The sequence below is a fragment of the Condylura cristata genome, unplaced genomic scaffold, assembly GCF_000260355.1.
Source record: "Condylura cristata isolate star-nosed mole 26May11 unplaced genomic scaffold, ConCri1.0 scaffold00022, whole genome shotgun sequence".
NCBI lineage: Eukaryota > Metazoa > Chordata > Mammalia > Eulipotyphla > Talpidae > Condylura > Condylura cristata.
In genome coordinates this window covers 19,703,916-19,709,909 of record NW_004567123.1, presented here as the reverse complement: position 1 = coordinate 19,709,909, position 5,994 = coordinate 19,703,916, and positions in this window count along the sequence as shown.

The window sequence follows — 5,994 nt, the reverse complement described above, 5'->3', positions numbered from 1 at the left end:
AAAAAAAAAAAGGCTAACCCAATGAGGGCCCTCCCTGGTGGCACAACGGGTTAAAGCTCCGCATTATGAAGCTCTTGAAGCCACTGCAGCATGAGTTCGATCCCCCGCCAGGGAGCTGACCCACACGGCACAGCAGACCTCTCCTGACCTGCCCCACTGCTCCCCTCAGTGGTGTGTTTCAGTAGATCCCCCTGTTCTGCTCCCCATTCTGTCTCTGGTGAATTTTCTCACCCACCACACCTCTAGCCTGTACCCCAGTTCTGTAAGTATAAGTAAATAAATCTTTTGTTAAAAAGTTTAATCCAATTAAATGAATGGTGGCTCTTTCCCATGTTTGCACAATTCTTTCAAGATAACATCTCAGGATCAAAATTATTAGCTCTGTGCCTTGAAATATTGGATGACTCCAGGGACACATCACAAAATAATTTACCAAACCGGATCTTCCCATGTTCACTATGATGGAAGAGTGTCTACATTTCAACATCTATTTGCCAGCAGAGACATTTTTAATTTAAATATTTGCTCTTTGAATGGGGGTAGAATAAACTTCATCACTTTGGAAAAGTCAAAGTTCCCAAATCAGGAAATCCATTGTTATATCAACTCAATATATGTTTCTGAACATTTAAAAAAAAAAATGGAAAAGACTTGTGTTTGCAGCTGTGTGAAAATACAGGTCCCAGAACAGTGCTTAGTTGAAGTCACAAAAACACTGAAATGGGGTGGGGGGTGGGGGGAGAGAACTGAAAAGAAAGACTGACATTTGATGAATGTTCTTTTCTTTTATTAGCCATAACTCCTTTCTGTGTTGCTTATGCAAGACATAAAATGGATTATTTTCTTAAGTATGAAGATCGAGTACCTAGCTAGGCCAGGTCTGTGCTGGGCAGCTCAGAGGCAACCAAGGGCATCTGAGCATGGTGGGGTGAGATGTGGCACCTGTTGAAGGGGCTACAGGGATGAGAGAGGGCACACGGCCTCCTCGAGGGAAGTAGGCTTAGGAAGAGACAACAGGGTGCTAGGGAAAAGGTTTGAAATCAACCCTGGGGGTAAAGGTCAGTCAGGGAAGGCTTCCTGGAGAAGGTGTCCTTTGTGCTGAAATTGAAATGATGACAGAGAGAGAGAGGGGAGTGGAGGTCACTGCAAGCAAAAGTGACCAAAAGAGCAAAGCCAGGAGGCGAGAGGAGCAGCTTACTAGAGAATTCTGCTCTATACTTGTGAAGAAACAGGAATGAAGAGGCAAATAATGTGTCCACATTAATTAAGAATTTGGCAACCCCATCAAAAAAATGGGCAGTAGAGCTACAAAGACACTTCTCCAAAGAGGAAATGCAGATGGCCAACAGGCATATGAAAAAATGTTCAACATCACTCGTAATAAGGGAGATGCAAATTAAAACCACAATGAGATAAGACCTCACCCCAGTGAGAATGGCACATCTTCAAACAACTAGCAACAACAAATGTTGGAGAAAAAGGAACTCTCCTGCACTGCTGGTGGAAATGCAAACTAGTATTACCACTATGGAAAACTGTTTGGAGGTTCCTCAAACTGCTAAACATGGAGCTTCCCTATGACCCAGCAATCCCACTCCTAGGTATCTACCCAAAAAACACAAAAACACTTATTCAAAAAGATACCTGCACCCCAAGTTTATTGCTGCTTTATTCACAATTGGAAAGACATGGAAACAGCCCAAATGCCCAAAAATGGATGACTGGATTAAAAAGATGTGGTACATATACACAATGGAGTATTACTCAGCAACCAAGAAAAAGAAACACATGTCTTTTGTAGCAACATGGATGGAACTGGGAAAGATCATGCTTAGTGAGACAAGCCAGAAAGAAAAGGAAAAACACCGGATAGTTTCTCCCATAACAGGAATATAAAAGAACAGGTGAGAAAATAATGATAAAAATGAACAGCTATATACCAGAGACATTTTGTGGGGGTGGAGTGGGGAGTGGGATCAAAAACAGTGGGGGCAGGGAAATGCATTAGACTTAGGTGATGGCACATGGGTTATTTGGTGATGGGAAGCCCAAGGAGATTGCAACTGAGATGGAAAAATGCACAAAAAGATGTAAAAATAAACTATTATATATAAATTAAAAAATAATAATAATAATTTGCTTGGACCTTGCAGATGCCCTGGAGAAGGACTTGTGGGTCTTCAGACCATGCTCTGAAACACACCAGACTAGACACTAGGAAACCATGGAAGACTGCTGGGCAGGGGAGAGCCAAGCTTAGCCTCAGTTTCAGGAAGTTTCCTCTGGCAGGTGATGTGTTGGGTGGGTATGTTGAAAGGTGACAAAGATCATGTCTAGTCCAGTAGAGGCTGTCGAATGTATAGCTGGGCTGCAGAGAGTGCTCCTGGGAGAGCGGCAGCCATGACAGTCTCCTCCTGGCTAAGCACACTGCAGGTCCTCCTGCAACATGGATCCCTCTCCTCTTGTCCAACTGCTTCCATCAAAGCCCTCCTCCCTCCAGGCTCCAGGGCCAGGGATGAGGCTCAGAGGGCTGCATTCTATCCTCCTCACCTTGAGAGGGGAGCGTGTTGCAGGAAGGCCCAAGGCCTCTTTCTTGGTTCCAGAGAGGGAAGAAAGACATTCTCCGTGGGTCTTATCCAAGGCCAGCAAACAAAGTCAACATTTATCCCCACTGTCCTGCTAACACTTGCTCATCCAAGGAATAACCCACGGCCAGAAAACATGGCTACCAAGGAGAGCAGCTGTGCCAGCAGGATGTGAATGTTACAACCTTGGTCAAAATGGACAGATCCTGTCTTATGGCAGGATCCAGCATTCGTGTTCTTTGGTATTTACCCCCAAAAGTTGGAAACTTATGTCCACACTCAAACTATACCTGGATATGTTTATAGCAGCTTTATTCATAATCGCCCAAACTTGGAAATACCAAGATGCCTTTCAGCAGGTGACTAGAAAAACTGTGGCATATCCAGGCTGTGGCCTATCATTTGGAATGAAAAGGAAAACACACATCCAACAGATGATGCAAGTGAGTCCTGAGCTTCTTGGTCGTCCAGGGCCTTCTACACGGGGATATTTGCTTTGGAGGTTTTGATGGACTTGTGAGATCCAGGGCTTGTCGTCAGTTTCCCAGGTGTCCATCACCCAGTGCCACGTCTTCCACAGAGACGAAGTTCCCTCACTATTTATAGAGCCGGCCTCACAGCAGTTCCCTGGGGAACCCACCGACAGAGACCAGGTCATCACCACAGCGCACAGGGCATCCAGGTGAGCACAATGTAACGACATATTGCCTTTCCCTGAGGCACCCTCTAGGCTAAAGCTTTTGATAAATGTGATCGGTGGTTACAAATTGTGGTTGATTTTAGCACTGAATATGAAAAATAGTGGTATAACAGTGATGAGCTATCCAGAGAGAGGCATGTCCCACTGGCATGGGGAAACTGCCAGTTACCAGTTACCCCCTCTGCTCCCTGGGAGGTGGTTTTCATCATCATGTCAGTGAAATAACTGCTGAACTCCAGCCATCATATCTGATATCCAATCAGGAGAAACCTAAAGCTTTCTCAGGTGACCCTGAAATTAACTCTACTTATCTGGAATTCCCCACAGGGAGTGCCCCAGGATGCTGAAGGTCTCAGGTCTCCTGTTCATCCTGAGGGTAGCTTGTCCTGTTGTCTGCCTAAGGGTTGAATACCTGGGGGTCCATTATAGTCTATATTTTCATTTCTTGGCTTTTCAGTCTGTTGGTTCTTTTTGTTGTTTTTTTGTTTGTTTGTTTGTTTGTTTTAAGATTTATTTATTTATGCTTATAGAACAGGGGTACAGGTCAGAGATGTGGTGGGTGAGAAGATTCACCAGAGACAGAGTGGGGAGCAAAACAGACAGATCTACTGAAATTCACTGCTGAGGGGAGCAGTGGCCCAGACAGGAGAGGTCTGCTGTGCCATGTAGGTCAGCTCCCTGGCTGGGGATTGAACTCGTGCTGTCGTGGCTTCAGAGAGCTTCATAATTCAGTGCTTTAACTCACTGTGCCACCAGGGAGAGCCCTGGTTCTTTTTGTTTTTAACATGCCTTGTAGTTTGGACATTGTGATGAGAAATTGCAGCAGCTCTGAAAAGTTTACCTTCTTCCAAAGAGGAAGGAAGTCAGAAAAAGAGTACAGTAGGCACTTCCATCCTCCTGTCAGGAGATTTATGTTTTCTTAAGGTGGAACAACTTTGGCTTTGCTCTTTCTTCTGGGGGGTGGGGGTGGTGATGGATGTGTGTATTTCTAAGGCATGCCTGTTGTCCTATGAATCGTGTTCTGGGCTAACTGAAAGCCAAGGTGTTCATGAAGGCCCCTCCCGGGGAGGGCCTCTAACGCGGCTCTCCAGCGCACCGTGGAGATGATGGATTATCTGCTCAAGTTTTTGCCTTCCAGCTGCGGTTTTCTGCTGGCTGTCTTTGGATTTAACAACTCTGATACCAACTACAGTCTTGGGGATTTCCCCACACCACCAAACAATTCTCTGATACCTGCTACATGTCCTACCATTCAGCTCGGCTCTGACACCCCCGACCCAGAACTAGAGGTAGCGGCAGACTCCACAGCTGACGGGCTCGGTCACACGGGCCCGACCCATCAGGCCCAGTCCCAAGGCCGGTTGTTCTGAATGACTGGCCATACATCAGAGCCCACTTGGTTTCATTAACTTGCTAGAATGGCTCACAGGACTCAGGGAAACGTTTTGCTCACTAAATCACTGGTTTATTACGAAAGGATGTGACTCGGGAACAGGTGGAAGAGATCAAGGGGTATGGCAGGTGGGAAGGAGTGAACCACTCTCCAACACACACCCCAGAAAGTCTCTGAACCCCAGCCTTTGGGGTTCTGTAGAGGCTTCATCATTTCCATTGTTAGCCAAAGGTGTTCAGCTCAATTTTCAGCCCCTCCTCGGTCTCCTAGGAGGAGGGGGCGTGACAGGCAAGACTAAGGTTCCTTTCTCAGGCTGCCATCCGCTACCCTAGTGGTGGCTATGCTATGGTGGCAAAACTTGACGGGAGTCTCCCAATATTACCTCTATTAAAAACAAATAGTCTAAAACCTTTCTCATTAACAAAACAAAAGAAACATCCATCACTTGCAGCACTTAGAAAATGCCATGGGTTTTAGGATCTCTGGGTCCAAGAGCCAAACATACATTTCTTAATCTAAGTTACTCTTCTTATTATAAACTACAATACTCTTATTCCACTACATAAGTTAATAGTTAAGAAAAATCTGAACAGCCGTTTTAAGGCCCCTTCCCTGTGATAGCTTCTCTGGGGATTTTGTGGCTCAAATCCCAGCCACTTTAGAGACCCAAATGCCAACTTCCATTTCACTGACCTCTTGCACTTATAGTCCACCTTCCCATAAGGTCATTCAAGATAAAACGTGGCATAAAACGTGGCGACTATATGGAGTTCACCTGGAATGAGACCCTTTTCTCAAAAAGCATAGGTCCTCCAATTGTACCTGTGTAGCTACTCATCAACACCCTCAAACCCCTGTTTCACCTATTGCTTCCCTCTGGGCTGATTTCAGTTAGTCTCATAGTTGCCAGGACAGAAGCCAGGACTCTGCAGCCTGAATCAGGACTGAGTTCTCCCCAGGACCCCGCAGACATTCATTTGGGGCTCAGGTTGGTGAGAAGACCCAACACAGGAAGCGCTTGTCTCCTTACAAAAACAGCCACAGGCTGGTTCTTCCCAGAATATGTTTCACAGGAGAGAATGTGGTGGCCATTTGAGCAAAACTCCAAGTATATTCATCCCAGGGGTGTTTGGGATGAAATAACAAAAATGGCCAAAAGGGGGAGACTGTGGTCACTGAACACTGGTCAGTCCTGAGCCTGGAGTCTTCTGCAAGTAGGGCATGGAGGAAGGTCATGACTCTGTTTGAACATGCGATGAGACAGGAGGGTGCAGAGCACCCAGCTTTTCATAAAGCTACCTGAGTGCCTGAGTGCC